The sequence below is a fragment of the Tachyglossus aculeatus genome, chromosome X1 (assembly GCF_015852505.1).
Source record: "Tachyglossus aculeatus isolate mTacAcu1 chromosome X1, mTacAcu1.pri, whole genome shotgun sequence".
NCBI classification, from domain to species: Eukaryota; Metazoa; Chordata; class Mammalia; order Monotremata; family Tachyglossidae; genus Tachyglossus; species Tachyglossus aculeatus.
Genome location: NC_052101.1, coordinates 113895225 through 113921116, shown reverse-complemented (window position 1 = coordinate 113921116; position 25892 = coordinate 113895225). Strand labels below are relative to the sequence as shown.

Below are 25892 nucleotides of genomic sequence, written 5' to 3'. Positions count from 1 at the left end.
TAGTACCAGAAGCAGGCTACGCTTGGGAGTTATGGGAGTCAGGAGCCTGGGGTTATATTCATTCATTCAATTGCATTTATTGAGCACTTACTGTGTGCAGAGCACCGTACTAAGAGCTTTGGAAGTACAAGTTGGCAACATGTAGAGACGGTCCCTACCCAACAACGGGTTCACAGTCTAGAAGGGGGAGGCAGACAACAAAACAGAACATGTAGACAGGTGTCAAAATCATCAGAACGAATAGAATTAAAGTTCTAGTCCCAGCATTGCCCCTGGCCTGCAGTCTGAACCCCAATCCCCCTTTCCTGCCATATTGGGTCTCCTAGAACTGGGAGGAGGGCCAACTTCCCCAACCAACGTGGTCACTTGTGGCACACCGCCGGGCCTCTTGCCCGAACCTGGAGATCTGGGCACATCCACAAAGACTGCACAATCCCAACGGCACAAGGGACAATCGCTCCTGCACAGGGAATATTTTTTTAATGGTATTTGTTAAGCACTAATTACATGCCAGGCACTGTACTAAGCACTGGGGCAGATACTGGATAATTGGGTTGGACACAGTGCCTGTCCTACATAGGGCTCTCAGTATTAATCCCAATTTTACAGATGAGGTAGCTGAGACCCAGAGAAGTGAAGTGACTTGCTCAAGGTCACACGGCAGACAAGTGGCAGAGCTGGGGATAGAACCTTGGTACTCTGACTCCCAGGCTCAGGCTCTTTCCACTAGGCAACACTGCTTCTATTATTATTATCATTATTATTATTATTATTATTACACCTGTTAAGCACTTACTATATGTCAAGCACTGTACTAAGTGCTGGGGTAGATACAAGATAATCAGGTTATCCCACATGGGGCACGGTCCATGTCCCACATGGGGCTCCCAGCCTAAGTAGGAGAGTGAACAGGGATTTAGTCCTCCTTTTCCAGGTGAGGAAACTGAGGCCCAGAAGTGAAGTGACTTGTCCTCGGACACACAGCAGACAGGTGGCAGAGCCAAGATTAAAACCCAGATCCCCTGGCTTCCAGACCCAGGCTCGTACCTGAAGCAGAATGGCAAGGTGGATAGAGCATGGTGCCTGGGGGTTACAAGGTCATGGGTTCTAGCCCTGGCTCCTCCACTAGTCTGCCGTGTGACTTGGGCAAGTCACTTCACTTCTCTGGGCCTGTTACCTCATCTGTAAAATGGAGATTGAGACTGTGAGCCCCACGTGGGCCAGGGACTGTGTCCAACCCAAATTGCTTGCATCCACCCCAGCGCTTAGAACAGTGCTTGACAAATACCACAATTATCATTATTATTACCACTAAGTCATGTGGCTTCTTGTTCATGGCTCCCTTCCCAGCAAGGCCCAGCCCAAGTAGAACAAGTAACAGGCCCCGGGGCCTGAGCCTGAGTCCGGGGCAGATTCCTGGACCCGCCCTCCAACGGCCCGGGGCTCCTCTGCTTGGGCCCTAGAAAAGCCCTGGTATTCCAGGGGATCTTTCAACCAGGTCATGACCTAGCATGAGCCGGACTCTCCTAGGGCACTGCACTTTGGACCACTTTTGTTCTCTGTCTCTCCCTTTTAGACTGTAAGCCCACTGTTGGGTAGGGACTGTCTCTATATGTTGCCAACTTGTACTTCCCAAGCGCTTAGTACAGTGCTCTGCACACAGTAAGTGCTCAATAAATACGATTGATGATGATGATGATGATGATGGACCAGAAACAGCTCAGGGCAGGACCGATGCTCCCCGACGGCCCTACGCCTTAGAGGAGGAGACAGTGCCTGTATATATGTATATATGTTTGTACATATTTATTACTCTATTTATTTATTTATTTTACTTGTACATATCTATTCCATTTATTTTATTTTGTTAGTATGTTTGGTTTTGTTCTCTGTCTCCCCCTTTTAGACTGTGAGCCCACTGTTGGGTAGGGACTGTCTCTATATGTTGCCAATTTGTACTTCCCAAGCGCTTAGTACAGGGCTCTGCACACAGTAAGCGCTCAATAAATACGATTGATGATGATGAGGAGGAGGAGAAGCAGGGCGGGCCAGGGATTGGCAGCTCGGCCACATTCTCGCAACTGGATCACACGAACCTAGCCTGCCCCCTGGCGGGGAGTGGAAACAACACACTTCGGCTAATTGAATCAACCTCCGAGAGTTAGCCGCCCAAGGTGATGTTGATGATGATGGCATTTGTTAAGCGCTTACTATGTGCAAAGCCCTGTTCTAAGCGCTGGGGAGAATACAAGGAGATCAGATTGTCCCACGTGGGGCTCACAGTCTTCATCCCCATTTTACAGATGAGGTAACCCGAGGGACAGAGAAGTTAAGTGACTTGACCAAAGTCACACAGAGAGGGGCCCATACCTCAATAGCCTTTTCCCTTTCTAATAAGGGAGGTGCAGCAGATCGGTGCCCCCCCCGCCCCGGCTTTAACATCATGCCAGAGAACCAGGGCCTTCTAAATCCGATGTTCCGCCTGAGGAGCCGCTGACTCGAAAGGAGGGGGACCAGATTTCCAAGGTCACCTCTAAGGTAAGCCAGAACTTTTCCTTAACCACGTAAGCATCCTTTCACAGCTCCATGACAGGGCATTTCCATCTCATCTAGCCACAATCCCTCTCTCTCCCTTTTCTCTTTTTAATTTTCCTTTTAAATAATGACACAGATAGGACAGGGGATGTTTGGCCTTGGATGGTTTTACTTTGCCTGGTTGGCAAACTTGGGGCCGTGGCTCTCTGTTGGTGGTGGGGGGGGGGGGGGGGGGGGGGGGGGGGCGCAGGTGGGGGTTACTGAATTTAGTCCCTCAAATCGCTGAGGCCTCCTGGCCCCCGCGTCTCTGCCCAACATGTCATCCAACGGGGCGGCCAGGGTCCCCAGATGAAGAGATGCTCCCCTGGCCCCCAAACCACAGGTAAAATTTCAGCTTTGAAGAGAGCTTTGCTAACACCACCCCCACATCCCATAACCCTCACCCCAGTGCGGTAGTACTTTTCAAGTCTGGGCATTCTGGTAGCAGAAGGAAGATATAAAGGTTAACCCAGGCTGGGAGTCCGCCTCCACCGAGAACACAGCCAGCCCCCAGAGGGTAGGTTTTATCGTTATCACTCTTACAATAATTCAAAAATAAACATCTCGGAGCTTCTAGTAGGTTCGACAACCCCAAGCCACGTCCCAGATTCCCCTCAATGGAAGTGATCGTGCCTCACTCCAAAACCACATCACACCAGATGTTACAGATATCGGCCAGATGAAATGGAATACATTGATGGTGAACTAAGGGGAAGGATTGCAAGAGACAGAATCTGTGGTTACTGTCCCACAGAAGGCTCTGCGGGTCGGAAATCAGCCACCCCAAACAGGATACCCACTCACCATCTGCAACTGCAATTGGTAGTTGGTTTCTTGCGGGGGCCACAGGCAAGAACCTGACAGAGACCAGCTTCTGGGACTCTGCAGAAGGTCAGGTGAAGTCTGGGGAGCCTCCATCTTGTCACTGCTGAAAGGCTGGGGAGATTTTGGGGGAAAGCTCCACCCTGCCACCGGGGTTTCTGGGGAGGCTAGCAACTGCAACTCAGGAGGCATCTGAGCCCGCCTGCTGATCCAATGGGTGGGGAAGGAGGAGGCAAAGGGGTGGCATGTTCAAGAAGAGTAGGAAGGAAGGGGAGAGAGCATCAGCCTCCCCTCCGATCTCCCATCCTCCTGTCTCTCCCCACTTCAATCCATATTTCACGCCGCTGCCCGGATCATCTTTGTGCAGAAACGCTCTGGGCATGTTACTCCCCTCCTCAAAAATCTCCAGTGGCTACCAATCAACCTATGCATCAGGCAAAAACTCCTCACCCTCGGCTTCAAGGCTCTCCATCCCCTCGCCCCCTCCTACCTCACCTCCCTTCTGTCCTTCTCCAGCCCAGCCCGCACCCTCCGCTCCTCTGCCACCGCTAACCTCCTCGCCGGGCCTCGTTCTCACCCGTCCCGCCGTCGACCCCCGGCCCACGTCCTCCCCCTGGCCTGGAATGCCCTCCCTCCGCACATCCGCCACGCTAGCTCTCTTCCTCCCTTCAAAGCCCTACTGAGAGCTCACCTCCTCCAGGAGGCCTTCCCAGACTGAGCCCCCTCCTTTCTCTCCCCCTCCTCCCCCTCCCCCCGGCCTTACCTCCTTCCCCTCCCCACAGCACCTGTATATATGTATATATGTTTGTACGTATTTATTACTCTATTTATTTTACTTGTACATATTTATTCTATTTATTTTATTTTGTTAATACGTTTTGTTTTGTTGTCTGTCTCCCCCTCCTAGACTGTGAGCCCGCTGTTGGGTAGGGACCGTCTCTATATGTTGCCAACTTGTACTTCTCAAGCGCTTAGTACAGTGTTCTGCACACAGTAAGTGCTCAATAAATACGATTGAATGAATGAATGTAGGGAATACTGTGGGGCCAGCAAACCGCTAACTCCAGGGCAAGGAGAAGCCAGGCCAGCAGATGACATCTCCTCCCCTCCCCTTCAAAGTCTGCTTCAGCACCCCTGGGGGGAAGGGGAAGCCTTGGGGAGATGGGGGAAGAAAGGAGGCAACGGACTAAAAGAATAGAGCGGCATGGACCCCATTAGGTATCTGGCCAGGGATGGGCACTGCACCCAAGGTCGCCATAAAATTTCAGCGCATACCAACCTCTATGGGAGAATGCTGTAGCCACCCTGTCGCTCCCCCCATCCCCCGGGGTTGTACCCCACCATTCCATGCCAACTGGAAAACAGATCTTCAAAGACCTGACTGAGTTGGCAATGACAGAACCCCAGGCATCTGCTTCTTGGCTGGCAGGAGGGGAATCCCAAGGCGCCAACCCTTTCTGACCCTCGCAACTCTGGAGACTACGGTAACCACTTGGGGTGGCTAGCAGGCTGATCCCAGACCCGCAAGCAACCCCTTTGATGGCAAACGGCAATGGATTGCCCCCGCTTGCCCTTGACGGCTATGGGGAGAGTCCTAAATCCCGCTGAATTTCTTCAGTGTAATTTTCCCAGCTGGCCCATGCAAGGATCCAGGACTTGGAGGGAGAAGAGAAGTCATAACCCACCTGGTCACAGGTCCCAGCTGATCTCAGCAACAATGTGGGAAGATCCCCAGGGTTGAATGGAAGCTCCCCTTCCTGGAAGACAAAAGAGAGTTGGCTGGTCAGTCCCTCGCCTTGCTCTGTCAAGAAAACAGATGATGGTGCCACCCTGTTACCCCCATCCCACCCCCCAGTCCCCATGGGCTCCTGGGCCCTAAGTGGGGTCCTGTAAAGCAGGGCCCACCATTCTCAAAGGCATGTTTGGACCTGTACAACCTCTGGAACCCTGTGGAGGCTGTAGTGGCTTGAAAAGAAGGGCTGTTTGCCAGGTGCAGTGGGGAGTCTGAGGAGTCCACCCTCACGCCCCTTCCCCCCAACCCGTCCCAGAGCTGGTCATTTACTTGCCTCGATGTCGTCTTGGTTTGTTGACTCTGTTACTCTGCCTACTCCCAACTAGACCGTAAGCCTATGTAGATGTGGCTTATGACTGATCTGTATTTCTGGTTAATCAATTCATTAGGGCCTTTATCAAGCACTTCTCTTGAGCTATAGCACTGCACTAAGCGCTGGAGTAGATGCAAACAGTCCCTGTTCCACACAAGGCTCACAGTCTAAGAGGTGGGGAGAGCAGGTACCTCCAACCCCATTTCACAGATGAGGAAACTGCAGCTCAGAGAGGTTCAGCAACTTGCCTGAGGCCACACAGTAGGGCAGCAGCAGAGCTGGGACTAGAACCCGGGTCTCCATTCATTCATTCAATCGTATTTATTGAGCGCTTACTGTGTGCAGAATACTGTACTAAGCATTTGGAAAGCACAATTTGGCAACAGATAGAGAAAATCCCTACCCAACAACAGGCTCACAATCTAGAAGAGGAAGACAGACAACAAAACAAAATAAGATAGGCTCCAAGCTCCCAGTCCGTCGTTGCAGTACTTGGCGCATAGTAAGCACCTAATAAATCCCACAACTAATTACGAAAAGAAAACAAATCTGCGAAGCTCACACTCCTCATAAGAATTCCCAGATCACGTGCAATAATGTCATGGCTGGTTCTGCCAAGTGGTCTGTCCACCCCAAGATTCTGTCTCCAACCGAGGCACCGGGCTGCTGGGGATGAGGGGAGATCTGTGAACTGGTTGTGCTCTTGGACGGCCACGCCCCATCAGGCTGGGACTTGGTGGGTTGTGGCTGGGAAGCCAGATCAAACTTTCAAGCAGTCGCATACTGAACACTGCCTCTCTGCACAGTGGTGGTTGGAGTTATTCAGTGCACACCACCCAAGCCAGCCCGCCCCACAGCATGACTGCAGCTCTTGGTGAGCAAGAAAGGATATACTCAGGAGAGTATATCTCCTGATATACTCTCAGACTTCAGCTTCAGTGGAGACTTCAGCTGCCTTGCTTGCCATATGGTCTGGAAATTTTCTACCCCATTCCACTCTACTTTGGGCACACGGGGGCTTTTAATTCCTCCACATTGGGACCCTTGGCTAATAGATCTTTACATCCCTAACAGGCACCTAAAAGTTTCTCTGAGGCACAGAAATGAGGGCCAGTTCTAGGGCCTCCTGTTTCCCCAGAACGTCAAAATTTCTTTTCGAAAGGAACTGCCTCGCTTCCCGCAATGAGGTTTTGGGCAAGAAAGAGGGCGGCCTGGTTCCATTAGAGAATTTATTGACCCTGCTCTGCTCAGCACCTGGACTAAGGTCTGGACCCTCACCTCAGCCAGATCTGAGGCAATTCTTGGCTCCTTTTCTTCCTCCCCAGGCAAGGACCTCCTGCCACCGCCCCCCCCCCCCCACCACCAACAGGCACATGGGTGCCCCCATGGACGCAGATTAGGCCAGCTCCCTAGTCAGCTCTGCAGAGCTTTTACGCTCTGACCCCTCATTTGGCGATGGGCAGGCTGAGCGTGAGGTACATCCAAGTCTCTTGAGCCCCCTACCCGAAAATCGACACAAAGCAGGGTAGATGCAGCATTCATTGGCACCGAGCCACTCCCTTCCCAGCCCAAAATCTCCTCGCTGGAAGTGAGGAGCTTTCTTTTCAAAAGAAACTTCGGCATGCTGGAGAGGCGGGAGGGTCCATTCGGTATGGTTCGCAGGCTGCTCCCCACAGGCCTCAGTGAAATTTTCACGGGCCTTTTCGGGATGCAAAGATCCAGCCGCCAAGATCCCACTTGATGGATGCATTAGAGGCCCCGATATTTAGCCAACTACAACATCCACTTGTTATTTGTTCCAGAGATAGATTTCCGCATAGACTGTTAGCTAGTCTTCTCAGCTGTGTATTCAGCCCAACACCCAGTCTTTCTGGTCCGTCTGTAAACTCCCAGATTAGCACCATTAGCCTGTCTCTGTGCTTCTTGCCAGTACATGTTCAGTTACAGGGAAACGTGTAACAAGATTTACAAGGGGCCATCGAAGGACAAAACAAAGTCAAAATCCAATAATCGTGGGTCCTGGGGAAGAAGATTTGTGGCTATCTGTGTGTGCGGGGGGTGGAGAGGGATGGGAGGGGGGAGGAAAGGAAGGTAGGGGGAGAGGGAGAGAGTGGGAGAGGAAAGGTGGGAAGAGTAAAGCTCGTCATTTTCATTATTTTTCAAGTGCTTGGGTACTATGCCACCTTAAGCCTGCAGATGGCACCCTTGCTGCAGGAACCTACTCAAAAGCCATTTATAAATTCTATCTAGATTTTAGCAGCTAGCCATGTAAGGAATGAAACACATTCTGAGTGATGATTATTCAGACGTCATTTGTGACATCAAAGATACCTGCTCCCATTTGGGAAGATGTGGCGGGCCATGGGGGGGATAGAGACACTGTGGGATAACTGGCCATTTTCCAGAGAGGGTGGAACCCACAGCCCCCACCCAAGTTGCAGGCAACGTAACTGCCCCCAGGCTAGAGAGCAAAGAGACCCCCTCATGGAGGAAGAGCAAGGGCGGGGGAGAAGACGGCCTCTCCCGTCCTCCAGCCTGCCCGCAGTGACTCGGGCTGGGTTCAATCCTGCCACTGTAGCCCAGGACAGCACATTTTTTCCAACACAGGATAGCAGTCAAAGAGGTGGAGGCACGTCACATGCCCACCTCTGAAATTATGATTCCCCCACCCTCATCCATCACCCTCCGGCACCCGAAAGTCTCTGGATGTTAGCCCTCTCTCCAGGACAGCGGCCTGTCGGCAGATTTTCAGCAACAAGAGCAGAGTGAGGAGGCGGGCACCACCTGTCATGGACCCAGTCTGGGGCCCAAACCCCCGACGGGATGACGAGCCGTTGTGTTTGCAACATCTGCATTGGGACATGGCCCCGATGTGGTTCTGTGCTGCTGACCAATGCAACTTCAGAATGAAAACCACAGCAATGTCAGCATTCCACTCTATCGCGGCTCTAGATTTCCCTCCCAATACCCTTCAGGAGTGGCTCTCTTCTTTCCTTAGTATTCCTCAGGGACAGCAGGGGCTTTTACCGCCCAGCCTCTCCCCTCTCTACTCTTCGGCCGAGAGGGGTCTGGAAAAACCTTCTCAATGAGGGGGAGGAGACTCTTCTGTTTTGAGGCTCCCGCCCCACCTGCTTTATCCCACGTGAAGCAACCAGCACCATCCCAAGCCCTGGGGTCCAGATGCGGGCAGATGTGAAAGAGTAGCCACGGCTCAAGAACCACAGTAATGACCCACTCTCCAATCCAAGTCCCAATTTGAATCTTCACCCATGGTCCCTCCCAGCTTGGGTGACGGCCCTTCAGTCCAATATTTCTTGAGAGAGACACCCCTTTGTGGCTGGGAAAGTCTCCCGGAGAGGCCACAACCACATGGCTACAGGCTACCGATGAGACCACACGGTCGCACCAATGGCCACACATGGTCACACCACGGACCCTATGGGGTGGCCTCGGATGCTATTTTTGGGACGGTGGCATACCTGGGGAAGCGGCTGGGATCTGGCTGAACAATTCCTCTCCTTCCCTTCCTCCCCAGGGTGGTCTGGGAGGCTCCCTCTTACACACACACTGCCCTCCACCCAAACTGACCTCTGACATTTGACAGCCCCAATTTCCAGAAGGCACCACTTGACCTAACCCTTGTGCACCCACCCCCTAGATAAGAGGGACTAGTGTGGTTTAGCCAACTCCCGGACAAAGACCCCATTTCCTCAGCTCCCCCTCCCCCGCCAGTGCCCCCACTCACCCCCTTTGCTCTACCCCCCAACCCCTTGGCACTTGTGTATATATGTACATATCTATAATTCTATTTATTTATATTAATGCCTGTTTACTTGTTTTGATGTACATATATATATAATTCTATTTATATTGATGCAATTGATGCCTGTTTACTTGTTTTCATGTCTGTCTCCCCCACTTCTAGACTGTGAGCCCGTTGTGGGCAACGATTGTCTCTCTTTGTTGCTGAATTGTACTTTCCAAGCACTTAGTACAGTGCTCTGCACACAGTAAGCGCTCAATAAATACAAATGAATGAACTAATGAACTTCACAATTTGCATGGGAAATTAAAAACCCAACAAATCAAAAAAATAATTCCTTGCTCTTCTCCTTTACAAGCATCTAACTTCGATGGGCGGTCCGGGACCCTGCTAAGCCCATGGGGCTTTCCAGTCACCCACAAGGCCAGTGAAACTGCTTGCCAAGAGCCGGAGGATCTGAGAAGCGTGTCTTCTGGCATTTGAGTGAAAAATGAAAAATGGTCGGGGCCTTCTTCTCCCAAGCAGACCCCGTGTTACTCTTTGGGCACTGTGACCGATCTATTTCGTAGCCTCCGGTGGGCAACAGTCAGACGCCACGGCTCCGGTGCGGATCACACTCCTCCCTGGCTGGAAATGCATGTTCCCGGCTCCCAGATTGGGGGAGGGAGGGGTCTCATGGCAGATGGGGGAGTGAGTTCACCTGAAGCAGGAGAGCCCAGCAGCTGGTGGTCTCCTGGGTAAAAGCCAGCCAACCCTAGAAGGCCGATTACAGAGGTGGTTACCCTCACGCTGCAGATGGGCAGAAAGGCTGTAAACCCAACGGAGGACAAGCCCAGCAAAACAGTGAACCCCATTTTAATCTGTTGAATTCCTACCCTTCCTTGTGTCGGGTCAGGGGAGTGGTTGCCTATTTCCAATTCCACCCATGAACAAGGGAAATTAGTTAACAGGAAGCCTCTACGGGAGAGATGCCTCCTCATTAAAGGAACATTAAGTGTAGGCAAAGACTATTAAAAGGTAGCTGTGACAGTTTTAAGACCTGTCATTTCAAAGACCTGTCATTTCAGTTCTGAAACTCTCTCCCCACCACCCCCTCCCCCCTTTTCCAGTTCTGGTCTCTCTCCCCACAGCATGTTCCCAGGGCAGCCTGCCCAGCTCGGCCTTAACAGTACCTTTATTTATGATTCTGCAGTTTGCCTCGTGGCAACAGTTCAGAAAATACAGATGCTGTGAGCTAATAAAATGGCAAGTGAGTGCTACTCCTGTCTCCTAGAGAAACTCCCTGTTTACATAGAAGCCTGTAATCATTAACATGGATGGGGTGGGGTGGGAGTGGGGGAAGCAAGGGAGAAAGAAGAGGGAGAGGAAATTTGCATCCGAAGATTCGGCCGAGTTAAGAGGCTGCACTGTTTTACCCCAGTCAGTTGAGAGTTGAAGTCACACATTCAGGTTCGGTCTCGATAGGGCCAAACAGGTATTCAAAGGTCAACATCCAAAGTTGTGGTGGGACTGCAACTGAGAAGCAGCGTGGCTTAGTGGCAAGAACACGGGCTTGGGAGTCAGAGGACCTGGGTTCTAATCCCAGCTCTGCCACTTGTCTGCTGTGTGACCTTGGGCAAGTCACTTCACTTCCCTGTGCCTCAGTTACCTCATCTGTACACTGGGGATTGAGACTGTGAGCCCCACGTGGGTCAACCTGATTACCCTGTATGTACCCCAGAGCTTAGAACAGTGCTTGGCACACAGTCAGTGCTTAAATACCATTATTATTATTATTATTACTGTTATTATGGTTGATTGACCATCACCATCAATGGTATTTATTTATTGAGTACTTACTACGTGCAGAGCACTGTACTAAGTGCTTGGGAGAGTACGATGCAACCGAGTCGGTAGACACCTTCCCTGCCCACAATGAGCTTACAGCCTTGAGGAGAGAGGGGGAGGGAGAAGAGGAGGGGGGGAGAAGGGTGGAGGGGGGGGAGGGGGAGGGAGGGTGGGAGAGAGAGGGAGAGAGAGGGAGAGAGGGGAAGGGGAAGAGGGAGAGGGAGAGAGGGAGAGAGGGAGAGAGGGAGAGAGGGAGAGAGGGAGAGAGAGAGAGAGAGAGAGAGAGAGAGAGAGAGAGAGAGATTGGATGGCTCCTAATGACAAGATCTGGGCTCTCTTTGGGATTGGGCCAATAGAAAATAAGAGCCAGGTGAAAGGGAAGAAGATAAGAATAATCTCACCTTGAATTTATGGCACTCTTTTATTTTTCCCCAAGCCCTTTCACTTCACTCATCTCATTTTATCCTCACAACATCTGTGTGGGGTAGGGAAAGGCAGGAATCATCATCCCCATTTTACAAAAGAGGAAACTGAGGCCCAGAGAGGTTAAACAACTTGTCTGAGGTCACCCAGGAGGCTGAGGGCAAAGCTGGGACTAGAACCGGATCTCCCAACTCGTAGATCCACGCCCTTTCCATTAGGCCATGATGCCTTTCCTAATGAACCTCAAGGTAAAGTGTCCCCTACTTGTTTTGAAGTTGGTCTTTCCCTTCTCCCTACTCTGACCACCCTTGGTGCTTCATTAGATAATAATAATAATAATAATATTTGTTAAGCGCTTACTATGTGCCAAGCACTGTTCTAAGCTCTGGGGTAGATACAAGGTGATCAGGTTGTCCCACGTGGGGCTCGCAGTCTCAATCCCCATTTTACAGATGAGGTAACTGAGGCACAGAGAGGCTAAGTGACTTGCCCAAGGTCACACAGCAGACAAGTGGCAGAGGTGGGTTTAGAACCCATGACCTCTGACTCCCAAGTCCGTGCTGTTACCACTAGGCCATGCTGCTTCTCTGGCAGGGGCAGCTTCCCTTTGGGAGTCTGAGGAAAGAGTGCTAGAGTATGTCTCAGAACTCAGTACCTCGATCTCGTCTATCTCTTTACCTCCACCTTGTCTATCCCGCCACCGACTCTCGCCCACATCCCACCTCTGGCCTGGAACGCCCTCCCTCCTCATATCAGACAGATAACTGCTCTCCCCCACTTCAATGCCTATTGAAGGTACATCTCCTCCAGGAAGGCTTCCCTGACTAAGCCCTCCTCTCCTCTTCTCCCACTCCCTTCTGCGCTGCTCATACTTCTCCTTCATTCATCCTCTCTCCCTTCCCAATGGCACACATGCATATATCTGTAATTTATTTATCTATTTATTTATATTAATGTCTGTCTCCCCCTCTAGACTGTGAGCTCGTTGTGGGCAGGGAATGTGTTTGATGTTATACTGTAATAATAATAATAATAATAATAATGATGGCATTTGTTAAGCGCTTACTATGCGCAAAGCACTGTTCTAAGCACTGGGGGGATACAAGGTAATCAGGTTGTCCCTCCTGGGGCTCACAGTCTTCAGCCCCATTTTACAGATAACTGAGGCCCAGAGAAGTGAAGTGACTTGCCCAAGGTTACACAGCTGACAAGTGGTGGAGCCGGGATTTTAACACATGACCTCTGACTCCCAAGCCCGGGCTCTTTCCACTGAGCCATGCTGCTTTTCTCCCAAGCACTACTGTACTCTTCCAAGTGCTTAGTACAGTGCTTTGCACACAGTAGGCACTCAATAAATGATTATTATTATTATTAATGATGACAATAATAACTCCCAACCCTTAGGTACCTAAGCAGACTCACTGAAACCTACACTCCCTCCCTCCAACCTGGTGCTGTGACCCTGGGCAAGGCCTTACAACCTCTCCAAGTTTGGGTGAACTCATTGGTAGGTGAAGGAGGGAAAACATCACCTTGTCACTCTGGGGACAGATCAGGGATCAACACCTTGACAAGGTAACATACTTCCTTCTCTCTGCCCAATTCAGAAATTCAGCCAACAGAATCTGAGGTTCTGGCTCAGCTCAGGTAACCTAAAGGGCAGTGTTAAAGCCCCAGCATTACCTGCCGCCTCCTGGCAACTCTGGCCAGACAACACAATGGGGAGAGTGCTCAATAAATACGATTGAATGAATGAATGAATGAATGAAGGACAAGGCAAGGCACTTGGAGGAGAGATCGGTTACCGGACGCAGCAGGACCCAGACAGATAATCTTGCTTTGCTGATGCTGACTCGGAGGATGACAGGGAAAATGTGCATAGCTTAGGTAGTTCATCTGAACTGGAAACTACTCCGGGAACCCAATCTGTAACCGCCGACATCACGTCTTTCATTCATTCATTCAGTGTTTACTGAGCGCTTACTGTGCGCAGAGCATTCATTCATTCAATCGTGTTTACTGAGTGCTTACTGTGTGCAGAGCACTATACTAAGTGCTTGGGAAGTACAAATCAGCAACATATAGAGATGGTCCCTACCCAACAACGGGCTCACAGTCTAGAAGGGGGAGACAGACAGTAAAATAAAACAAGTAGACAGGTGTCAATACCATCAGAATAAATAGAATTATAGCTATATACACATCATTAATAAAATAGAGTAATAAATATGTACAAATATACACAAGTGCTGTGGGGAGGGAAAGGGGGTAGGGCAGAGTGGGGGGGCGATGGGGAGGGGAGGAGGAAGACGAGAGGAAAAAGGGGGGGGTCAGTCTGGGAAGGCCTCTTGGAGAAGGTGAGCTCTCAGTAGGGCTTTGAAGGGAGGAAGAAAGCTAGTTTGGTGGATGTGTGGAGGGAGTGCATTCCAGGCCAGAGGTACAACGTGGGCCAGGGGTCGACGGCGGGACAGGCGAGAACCAGGCACAGTGAGGAGGTTAGCGGCAGAGGAGCGGGGTGTGTGGGCTGGGCTGTAGAAGGAGAGAAGGGAGGTGAGGTAGGAGGGGGCGAGGTGATGCAGAGCTTTGAAGCCGAGAGTGAGGAGTTTTTGCTTGGTTCAAAGGTTGATAGGCAACCGCTGGAGATTTTTGAGGAGGGGAGTGACATGCCCAGAGCGTTTCTGTACAAAGATAATCCGGACAGCAGAGTGAAGTATAGACCAAAGTGGGGAGAGACAGGAGGATGGGAGATCAGAAAGGAGGCTGATGCAGTAATCCAGTCGGGATAGGATGAGAGATTGAACCAGCAAGGTAGCGGTTTGGATGGAGAGGAAAGGGCGGATCTTGGCGATGTTGTGGAGTTAAGACCGGCAGGTATTGGTGATGGATTGGATGTGTGGAGTGAATGAGAGTGTGGAGTTGAGGATGACACCAAGGTTGCGGGCTTGGGAGATGGGAAGGATGGTAGTGCCATCTACAGTGAAGGGAAAGTCAGGGAGAGGGCAGGGTTTGGGAGGGAAGATAAGGAGCTCAGTCTTGGATATGTTGAGTTTTAGATAGCGGGCAGACATCCAGATGGAGATGTCCTGAAGGCAGGAGGAGATATGAGCCTGGAGGGAGGGAGGGAGAGAGAACAGAGGTGGAGATGTAGATTTGATCCTTAATCTTGATCCTTTCCGTTCAACAGGACAGTCATGTTGGGTTTCGGGGCACAAAAGACAGGGGCTAAAAGAAGAATCACTGGGATCAATCTATCAATGGTATTTCTTGATGATGATGATGGTATTTGTTAAGTGCTTATTATGTGCCAAGCACTGTTCTAATCACTAGGGTAGATACAAGGTAATCAGGTTGTCCCACATGGGGCTCACAGACTTAATCCCCATATTACAGATGAGGTAACAGGCACAGAGAAGTTAAGTGACTTGCCCAAGGTCACACAGCTGATAAGTGGTAGAGCGGGGATTAGAACCCATGACCTCCGACTCCCAAGCCCTTGCTCTTTCCACTAAGCCATGTTGCTTCTTGAGCAATTACTGTGTGCTGAGCACTGTACTCAGTGCTTGGGAGAGGACAGTACAACAGAGTTTGTTTTTTATGGTATTTGTTAAGTGCTTACTATGTGCCAGGCACTATACTACAGACTTCGGTAGATAATAATAATTGTATTTGTTAAGCGCTTACTATATGCCAGGCACTGTACTAAGCGCTGGGGTGGATATAAGCAAATCGGGTTGGACACAGTCCCTTGCCCCACATGGGGCTCACAGTCTCAATCCCCATTTTACAGATGAGGTAACTGAGGCACGGAGAAAAGAAGTGACTTGCCCCAGGTCACAGGGCAGACAAGTGGAGGAGCCAGGATTAGAGCTCAGGTCCTTCTGACTCCCAGGCTTGTGCTCTATCCACTAGGCCAAGCTGCTACCAGAGTTGGTAGACAAATTCCCTACCCACAGTGAGCTTACAGTCTAGAGGGGGAGAGAGAAATGAAAATAAATTACAGAGATGTATATAAGTGTCGTGGGGCTGAGGGTGGGGTGGATATCAAGTGCCTAAAGGGTACAGATGCAAGCGCGAGGGTGATGCACGAAGGGAGAGGGAGTAGGGGAGATGAGGCCTTACTGGGGAATGCCTTTTGAAGGAGATGCAATTTTTAATAAGGCTTTGAAGGTGGGAAAAGTGACAGTGCTGTATATCAAGGGGGGAGGGGGCTGCAGGCCAGAGGGAGGACGTCAGCAGTGAGATAGATGAGATGGAGGAACAGGGAGTAGGTGGGCGTTAGAGGAATGACGTGCGTGCGCAGGCTGGGTCCTCACCTGGCTCGGGCAAGGAGAGAGGCAGAGTAATAAAGCAAGGGAAGGCAGCAGGAGAGCCATAAATCTAACCAGCCTGCTTCACCTCCAGAACATCAAACCCAGAACCACCCAACTGACCTCATTCTGGCCACTAAGCAAATCAAGCCTGAGGCTCTGCAGTCTTACTGTTCCTGTATTTACTAGATGTCCCTAACACTCCGAACTCTGCCTCTTGGGCATTCAGAATTTGCTTTCTTTTCCTGGACGCCATCCTAATAGCTTCAAAAATACCACCCAGCACACTGAGGCCTTATTCTTTTCTACCTCAGCGTCCAGTGCTGCATAATAAAAACCGATTACAGCTCATTCATTTACAGGTCACCAAGATATTCCAGTTATTGCTTGGGGACGTTCGGAATAAACCCCAGAAGACTCGAAGCAGCCAAGCCCTGGAATCATCGGGATGGGAAAGATAAGAAAAAGCACAGTTTGGCCATTATACAAACCCGATGTTGCCCTTACCTGGAATAAAGCGTGCACTTCACTTCCCCACCTCCCCTGAAGGCCACCCCAGAGCTACTGAAACCACTCAATCAATGGTCTTATTATTATTAGTAGTAATAGTAATAATAGTAGTAATAGTAATAATAATAAAAAATAATGATAGCATTTATTAAGTGCTTACTGTGTGCAAAGCACTGTTCTAAGCACTGGGGAGGTTACAAGGTGATCAGGTTGTCCCACGGGGGGCTCACAGTCTTCATCCCCATTTTACAGATGAGGGAACTGAGGCCCAGAGAAGTGAAGTGACTTGCCCAAAGTCACACAGCTGGCAACTGGCAGAGCCGGGATTTGAACCCCTGACCTCGGACTCCTAAGCCCATGCTCTTTCCACTGAGCCACACTAATAATAATAATAATAATAATAATAATAATAACAATGGTATTTGTTAAGCACTAACTACGGGGCAGGCACTGTTCTAAGCACTGGGGTAGATACAAGATAATTGGATTGGACACAGTCCCTGTCCCACACAGAGCTCACAGTCTTAATCCCCATTTCACAGATGAGGTAACTGAGGACCAGAGAAGCGAAGTGACTCGCCCAAGGTCAAACAGCAGACATGTGGCGGAGCTGGGATTAGAACCCATGACCTTCTGACTCTCAGGCCTGTGCTCTCTCCACTAGGCCACACTGCTTCTTTATTGAGAATTTACTGTGTGCAGAGCACTGTACTAAGTGCTTGGGAAAGGACAGTATAACTGAGCTGGTGGACACGATCCCTGCCCCCATGGAGCTTACGGTCTATTGGGAGGCCACAGAAGGGCAACCAGAACGGTCAGGAGGGAATGAAAGGGTTCGAACTCCTCAGTCCAGAGAGACCCGGGCTGAGAGGGAGGGGGACTGAGGCTTACAGTCATGAAAGGGGTGGACAGGGCGAAAATGGAATTTGTTCCCACAGGAAGTTGTGCAAAATATCCACTGGCTCAAGAAGAGATTGGTTAGATTCATGGACAAGAGGCGCATGCTGGGTCACTGGGAGAAACAGTTAGGATGGAGATGGGAAAGTCAGGAGTGTTGGGTGAAGATGGAGGGCCAGGAAGGCCACTGTCACAGTCCCTCCAAGTGTCCCAGGGTTGCTGTTGGGAGGCAGAATCCTGAGCTGGATCGACTTCGGATCTGTCCCAGCTATGGCACTTCTGTTCATTCACACTGTCTCAATCTAGGGGGACTGTATATCTTCTACTTTTTCTCCATATATGTATATATGTTTGTACATATTTATTACTCTATTTATTTATTTATTTATTTTACTTGTACATATCTATTCTATTTTATTTTGTAGTATGTTTGGTTTTGTCTCCCCCTTTTAGACTGTGAGCCCACTGTTGGGTAGGGACTGTCTCTATATGTTGCCAATTTGTACTTCCCAAGCGCTTAGTACAGTGCTCTGCACACAGTAAGCGCTCAATAAATACGATTGATGATGACGATTTATGTTGAAAAATAATCCAGGAACAGGCTGATGGATTCTGCCCTCACCACCACCCCCACCCCGCCCAACACACATACACCTTTTAATAATAATAATATTAATAATAATAATCATGGTATTTGTTAAGCGCTTACTATGTGCCAAGCCAAACTGGAGAAGCAGTGTGGCCTAGTGGATAGAGCACAGGCCTGGGAGTCAGAAGGTCCTGGGTTCTAGTCCCAGCTCTGCCACTTGTCAGCTGTGTGACCTTGGGCAAGTCATTTAACTTTGCTGTGCCTCGGTTACCTCATCTGTAAAATGGAGATTGAGACTGTGAGCCCCATATGAGACAGGAACTGTGTCCAGCTCGATTTGCTTGTACCCACCCCAGAGCTTAGTATAGTGTCTGGAACTTAGTAAGGGTTTAACAAATACCACAGTTGAATACCACAATCACTGTTATTATAGCTTGACCTGTCCTCAGTGAACTCTTCCAAAATGTGGGGAAGGGCCCCACATCTTGTCCACCCTCCAGAATTCCCAGAGTCTCAACTGCTAAAACTAGTGGCCCATTCCGGTGGAGAGGGCAAGCAAGGAAAATGCTCTGCTACAGGAGGATTTGAGCCCAGGGGAGTCCATGACTGAAGCTCCCCATTCCCCGCCGGTAAGAAAACAGCTGAGGTTGGTTCAGACCAAACAGATATGACTGACTACAGCGCTTAGTACAGTGCTCTGCACATAGTAAGCGCTCAATAAATACGATTGATGATGACTGTGTCCAACCTGATTACCTTGTATCTACCCCAATGCTTAGAACAGTGCTTGGCACATAGTAAGCACTTAACAAATACCATAATTATTATTATTAGTAGTAGTAGTATTCACTGAGCACCGACTTTGCACAAGAGCACTCTGCTAGGCACTTAGGAGCACACAAGTATATAAAGATATATTTCCTGCCCTTGGGGAGCTTACAACCTAATAGAGGAGACCGGTAGACACAAATTGTATACAGAATACACAATAGAAGCAGGTGGATAAACACGGATACAACTGGCAACAGCAAAAGCAGCCAAAAATCAATCATATTTATTGAGCACTTACTGGCTGCACAGCACTGTACTAAGCATTCATTCAATCGTATTTATTAAGTGCTTCCTGTGTGCAAAGCACTGTACTAAGCACTTGGGAGAGTACACTATAACAACATAATGGACACATTCCCTGCCCACAACGAGCTCACAGTCTAGAGGGGGAGACAGACATTAATATACATAAATAAATAAGTTACAGATATAAATAAGCACTTGGGAGAGTACAACACAGTTGCTAGACATGTTTTATACCCATAAGGAGCTTAGAATTTAAGTGAGGATATGAAAAATTACAGGAAGGTAAAGTGCGAGAGTGTAAAGATATGTACATAAGGGCTGTGGGGCTTGGGGTGGGGTGAATATCATGTGTTTAAAGGGTACAGATCCGAGTGCAAGGGTGATGCAGAAGGGACGGAGAATAAGGGAAGTGAGAGCTTAGAGGAGATGTGATTTTAGGAGGGCTTTGAATGTGGGGAGAATGGTGGGCTGTCAGATATGAATGCTAGGCCAGAGGGAAGGTATGGGCAAGGGGTCAGTGGCGAGACAGACGAGATTAAGGTACAGTGAGTAGGTTGGCATTAGAGGGGGGAAGTGTGTGGACTGGGTTGTAATAGGAAATCAGGGAAGTAAGGTAGGAGAGGGGCGACTGGATGACTGCCTTAAAGCTGATGGCCAGAGTTTGGGTTTGATGTGGATGGGCAACCACTGGAGGTTCTTGAGGAGTGGGGAGACCTTTTCTAAAATATTGTTTTAGCAAAATGATCTGGGCAGCAGAGTGAAGTATTGACTGGAGTGAGGAGAGACAGGAGGCAAGGAGGTCGGCGAGAAAGCAGATGCGGTATCCAAGGTGCAGTAGTCAAGGCAGAGCAAGATAAGTGCTTGGATCAGTGCGGTAGCAATTTGGATGGAGAGGAAAAGAAGAATTTTAGCGATGTTGGGAAGGTAGAACAGATAGGATTTGGTGACAGACTGAATACGCAGGTTGAAGGACAGAGATGAGTCGAGGATGATGCCAAGGTTACGGACTTGCCAGACAGGGAGGATGGTGGTGCCGTCTACAGTGATGGGAAAGTCATGGAGAGGACAGGGCTTGGGTGGGAAGATAAGGAGTTCTAGGTGTCGGCAAGGGCAAGCAAGGAAAATGATCTGCTACAGGAGGATTTAAGCACAGTAGAGATGTCCTGAAATTAGGAAGAAATGTGAAACTGCAGAGGAGAGAGCACGTTGTGGACAGGGAACGTTTTTGCCAACTCTGTATTACTGTACTATCCTAAGCGCTTAGTATAGTGCTCAGTACAAAGTGCTCAATAAATATGACTGATTGAATGATTGAGAGGTCAGGCTGGAGAAGCAGATTGGGGAATCCTCCACATACAAATGGTAGTTGAAGCCGAAGAAGCGGATGAGTTCCCCAAGTAAGTGGGTGCGTAAGGAGAATAGAAGAGGAACTGGAACTGAGGCTTGACAGACGCCCACAGTTAGGGGTGGGAGGCAGAGGAGGAGCCGACGAAAGAGACTGAGAATGAGCGGTCAGAGAGACAGGAGGAGAACTGTCCACCCCTCCCGAGCCCAGCCCCACTTGCTTTCCCTCACCCCCCATGCTCACAGTGAAAAAGGTTGGTACCCGTGTCACTGAACAGGAAGGGGCAAGACAAGGACAGAGACCCATCTTTGGACAAAACTCGGGGAGCCCCACCTCTTGGAAACCGTCACCAATCAAGCATTACTTCAAACCGAGGCTCCGGCTGCACCTCCCGGGCCAGTGGCTCTCGAGGGTGTTCACTGGTCAAGCAGTGTGACGTAGTAGATAGAGCATGGGCCTTGGAGTTAGAAAGTCGTGGGTTCTAATCCCGGCTCTGCCACTTGTCTGCTGTGTGACCTTGGGCAAGTCATTTCACATCTGTGAATTGAATGAATGAATGAATCTTCAGGCCTCTGTTACCTCATCTGCAAAATGGGGATTAAGAGTGTGAACACCATATGGAATAGGGACTGTGTCCAACCTGATTATCTTGTATTAGCTTCTTAGTGCTTATAACAGTGCTTGGCACATAGTAAGCACTTAGCAAGTACCACAATTATTATTACTTCACTTCTCTGTGCCTCAGTTACCTCATCTGTAAAATGGGGATTGAGACTGTGAGCCCCACATGGGACAGGGACTATGTTCAACTCGATGTGCTTGTATCCACCCCAGCACTTAGTACAGTGTCTGGTAAATAGTAATAACTATCATAGAAACAAACATTATCCAGAAAGATATCATGGGTTATGACCGCTACACTTCATCTGCTCACATACCTTCCACTTGAAACCATTTGCCAAATATTAAAAAGAGGGGGTCACAGAAGTGTCAGGTTGGCCCCGGCAATAGGGTCATAGAGAACCTCCATCCCTGGGCAATCCTGGATAAAAGCCTCACCCACTCAGGGTGAGGTGGGGTGTCAAAGACTTCAGGGAAAAACCGTTACAAAAGTTTGGGAAAATAAATGAGGCGAACCAAATGCCCAACATTTTTTTAAAATGGTATTTGTTAAGAGCTTACTATGTGCCAGGCACTGTACTAAGCACTGGGGTAGATACAAGCTAATCAGGTTAGACAAAGTCCCACGTCCCCTGTGGGACTCACAGGCTTAATCCTCCTTTTTACAGATGAGGTACCTGAGGCACAGAGAAGTGAAGCAACTTGCCCAAGGTCACACAGCAGACAAGTGGCAGAGCCACCATTAGAACCTGTGTCCTTCTGACTTCCAGGCTCGTGCTCTATCCACTGGGCCATGCTGCTTCTCAACTGAAATTCTCAAAGGAAACATCAAGTGATGGGGGGATACGGGATTCAAATTGAAACACCTAAATTTGGCTTTGCTGGCTAACCTAAGCCATGGCAAATTCACCAAATGGGTGTCTTTCAGGTCACCCTGGTAGCTTAGAAACCAGTTTAATTAGATTTTGTCTCCCTCCTGAGCCAAAGCTCCTGCAATTTAATTTTCAGATATTGCTTCGTCACGGTCAGGAGGTCCGAAGGGTGGTGTTTGCTTTTAAACCAGACTCTGGGGCCCCACTGTTTCCTCAGAGAAAGAAAAAAAAAAGAAATCAGGTGGCTCTCCATCCTCTGGATTCTAAAAGAATAACCAGCCTGGGGCCCATATGCAGACACTTGGGGGATGGAGATCCCAGGGAGAGGAGGGCAGGGCAGGGGCTGAGCTCCAGACATGGAGAGCCACATAGGCTTCACGGTAGGCCATAACAATAGGAGACAAGGCTTCACAGTAGGAGCAGCAGCATGGCTTTGTGGATAGACCACAGGCGTGGGAGTCAGAAGGATCTGGGTTCTAATGCTGGCTCCACCACTTGTCTGCTGCGTGCCCTACACTTCTCTGGGCCTCAGTTCCCTCATCTGTAAAATGAAGATTAAAACTGTAAGCCCCACTGGGGGCATTGACTGGGTCCAATCTGATTATTTTGTATCTACCCCAGCCCTCAGAACAATGCCTAGCACATAGTTTGCACTTAAATATCATACCAAAAAAACCCAAACAGGCTTCGCAGTCACTGAAGGACAGGCCAGCATAGGTCCTGGCTTTTCAATGGGGGTCCGGGGTGTGGGGGAAGGAAGGGGACACAACAGGGTGGGGTTCAGGAGAGCAGTCAGGCAGGCTTTCAAAAAAGCCCCGATTCTGGCTGTCTTCCCCATTTGGAGACTCTCAGATCTTGTTAGAGCCCAAGGATATGCAAGACCTCACCTCTGTGACCTCTGTCTGCCCCCAAGACTTGGCCCTTCGGATCACTGAATGTTCAAGGGGCAGAACAGAGTGGGGGTTCAGTGTTCTCCGACTGGCGCTAGCTCAATTTTCTGTAGTTGCTAGAAGCTTGGCTCGGATGGCCCGCCTCTCCAAACTAGATATTCGGGTGGTCAATCAATTCACTGAGCACTTACTGCGTGCAGAGCACTGTACTTAGCACTTGGGAAGGTACAGAGTCGATAGACACATTCCCTGCTCACAGCGAGCTTACAGTTTAAAGGGTTTACAGATACAAGAAGCAGCGTGGCTCAGTGGAAAGAGCACGGGTTTTGGAGTCAGAGGTCATGGGTTCTAATCCCGGCTCCGCCACGTCTGCTGTGTGACCTTGGGCAAGTCACTTAACTTCTCTGAGCCTCAGTTACCTCATCTGTAAAATGGGGATTAAGACTGTGAGCCCCAAGTAGGACAACCTGATGACCTTGTATCTCCCCCAGGGCTTAGAACAGTGCTTTGCACATAGTAAGTGCTTAACAAATGCCATCATTATTATTACAAGAGGTTTTCACCTGAGATAAGGCCCCAGGCCTGTAGGCTTGGAGCGGATGCACTTTCCGGTGAGCCCGTGGAAATTTTTTTTTTTAAAAAAAAGGAAAAATGTTGATTTTGTCTAGTTCCCTCTCTGGGTAGCACAGGCTGGTTAGCGTCAGCAGAAGGCTGGATGGTAAACAACTTTTGTGGGCTGGTGTATTTTTGGCACTTAATCTTCAGATTGGGGAGGCGAGGGCAGCGGGCTTCAAAGACTCTCAAATCACTCCCCCAGCCCTCCCCCCCCACCCTTCCTCCACCCAAGGCACACACGCCCTCTTTGGTCTTTCTGGTTGACAGACCCGATGGGGCTGTCCCTGCTTTCCAAAGTCTGGGGCAGAATAAAATCAGAGCCACCTCGGCAGCACCGCCCTGCCGTTGCCTTAACACGCTCACATGCTCAAGTCTGGTCGATCGGTATTTATTGAGCGCTATGTGCAGAGCACTGTACTAAGCACTTGGGAGAGTCCAATCCAACGGAATTAGCAGACACATTCCCTGCCCGTAATGAGTTTACAGTCTGGGGGGAAGGGGTCCTACCTGAGACCCCAACAGGCCGCCCGGCCCATGAGGGTCACCTGGTGGCTTCGCATCACAGATCTGGTCAAGTCCAGCCCAGTCCAACTCAATGCAACAAAAAGGGACCTACGTTTGGGGGAGGGGTCAGTGGGGCCAGGCTGAGCATCTCAGCCCACACAAGTTGCTGCCACGAGAGGAGGCAGCCAGAAGCCCAATAACCACAGGCACTGGGATTAGTGGCCGAAAGGAGGCAGCCCCCTCCACACCCCCCTGCCAAAAATCAAACCCCTATCGGACCGGTGGATTTCTGGTCTCCTTGCAGACCTTTTATGAGCATTTTTGCAAGGTGCTACAAGAGCCAACAATGTCTCCTAACCTCCAGAGCTGGAATTAACACCTCCCTCCTAGTCCCCCAAAAAAATCACCATCTAGGAGCAGCTGCCATCAGTGGGGATAATGGACAGAATCCATTCTGTACTAGTGGGATATTAGGGGAGGGGAAAAAAAGTCAGGTTATCCCTGAAGTAAATTAATGTTTATAAAAGAGGATTAGCAATGGATACATGGGCAAATCTCATTTTGCAAATGACAAACATCGTTTGGAAAAAAAAAACACAAAATGAAATCAGCTAATTTGGGTAAAATGGGCCCACATGCAGAGGGATCAAGCATGCCCTGACAACTACATCTGCCTGTATGACAGATGAGGTAGCCACAAAAGGAATTCTACACAGATAAGGTTCTGCTACAGGAGCCGATTGATTAACCAGTGTCTCTGCTCTACCCTCTTCTCCGGCTCCAGCCGCTGCCTCCCCTCCATGGGTGAGGAGGAGGGCGAGGGAGCAGGAGAAAAGGAGCCGAGCACGGCGTGATATAAATCTATATGTTTGGCTCCCATCTTCTGGGAAAGGCCCGATAAAGGAAGTTGAATATAACGGTCAAAACAAGACTTCTGGGAGAATTTGCTGGGGTCTGTCGCTTATACTTCTCCCTGCCCCATTATGTTTCTGGTTTTGCTCCCTTCATTTGAGAGGGGTTTCACAAGAGGTAGAGGGCCTGGGCTCCAACAGTAACCACTCTCTCTCTCTCAGCCTCTTCACCCAAATTGGCTGCCATTGCCACAGCAACCATCTAATAGGGTCACGGACTAAGGACTGGCTTCAAGGGGAGGATGGTAAGCAGAGAAGAGCTCACAAAACACAGGCATCATCGGGGGTTTATATTAATTTTTTTTCACTCTCTCAAACTGCAAATGGATAAAGAGGAAATTTTAAAATACAAAACCAAAAATGCACATCAGCACATTCTCCTCCTCTTATGCGCCAACATATTGGAAAAAAAACAAACCTCTCTAAGTCCAATATGGATTAGAAGGCAGAGAGGGATTTTATGGTTTCAGGTCACTTTTGTACGGCAGCATCACCTTTCATCTTTATAGTTGGAGCAACCCTGTGCCCAGAAAGCCAATGCCTTGCTCCTTTGAAATTTTTCTGAGAATTTGCTCTGACTGAGGACACAAGAAAAGGAAGGTAGAGATTCTAGACTATAAGCTTCTTGTGGGCAGGGAATGTTTCTGTTGCATTGTACTCTCCCAAGCACTTAGTACAGTGCTCTGTACACAATAAGTGCTCAATAAAAACGATCGATTGATAGATAGAGGAGATCATCCAAGTACATTATAACTGTGGGGATCTGGAGATTTTCATCACTGGCACTAAAAGTGTAATGGTCTTCTTGACTGTAGCTTATAAATGCAAACAGTAGTAATAATAATAGCAGTATTTGTTAAACGCTTACTATGTGCGAACCACTGTTGCTAAAGCACTCGGATAAATAAAAGATAAGCTCGTTTCTAGACTGTAAGCTTGTTATGGATGGGGAGCATGTCCTCTAATTTTGTAGTACTGTACTCTCCCAAGCAGTTAGTATAGTGTTCTGCACATGGGAAGCGCTCAATAAATACCATTGATTGAAAAACAGATCGGACACAGTCCCTGTCCCACTTGGGGCTCCCAATCTAATAAGCAAATATTATAATTTGTTTTGCCTCAATTGTGCTGCCTCGTTGTGGGCAGAGAATGTGTCTGTTACATTGTTGTATTGTACTCTCCCAAGCACTTAGTCCAGTGCCCTGCACACAGTAAGCACTCAATAGATATTATTGATTGA

At 49.3% G+C, this 25892-nt stretch overlaps 1 protein-coding gene across 2 annotated transcripts in view; it reads right to left on the bottom strand.

Moving 5' to 3' along the window:
* Window positions 1-25892, bottom strand: part of GNG7 (G protein subunit gamma 7) — a 210193-nt gene that overhangs the window by 160220 nt on the left and 24081 nt on the right. For both annotated transcript variants that reach the window (XM_038773058.1, XM_038773057.1), the window contains exon 2: window positions 5082-5153. The gene's annotated coding sequence lies outside the window, so the exon portion shown is untranslated. The remainder of the gene's footprint in view (window positions 1-5081; window positions 5154-25892) is intronic.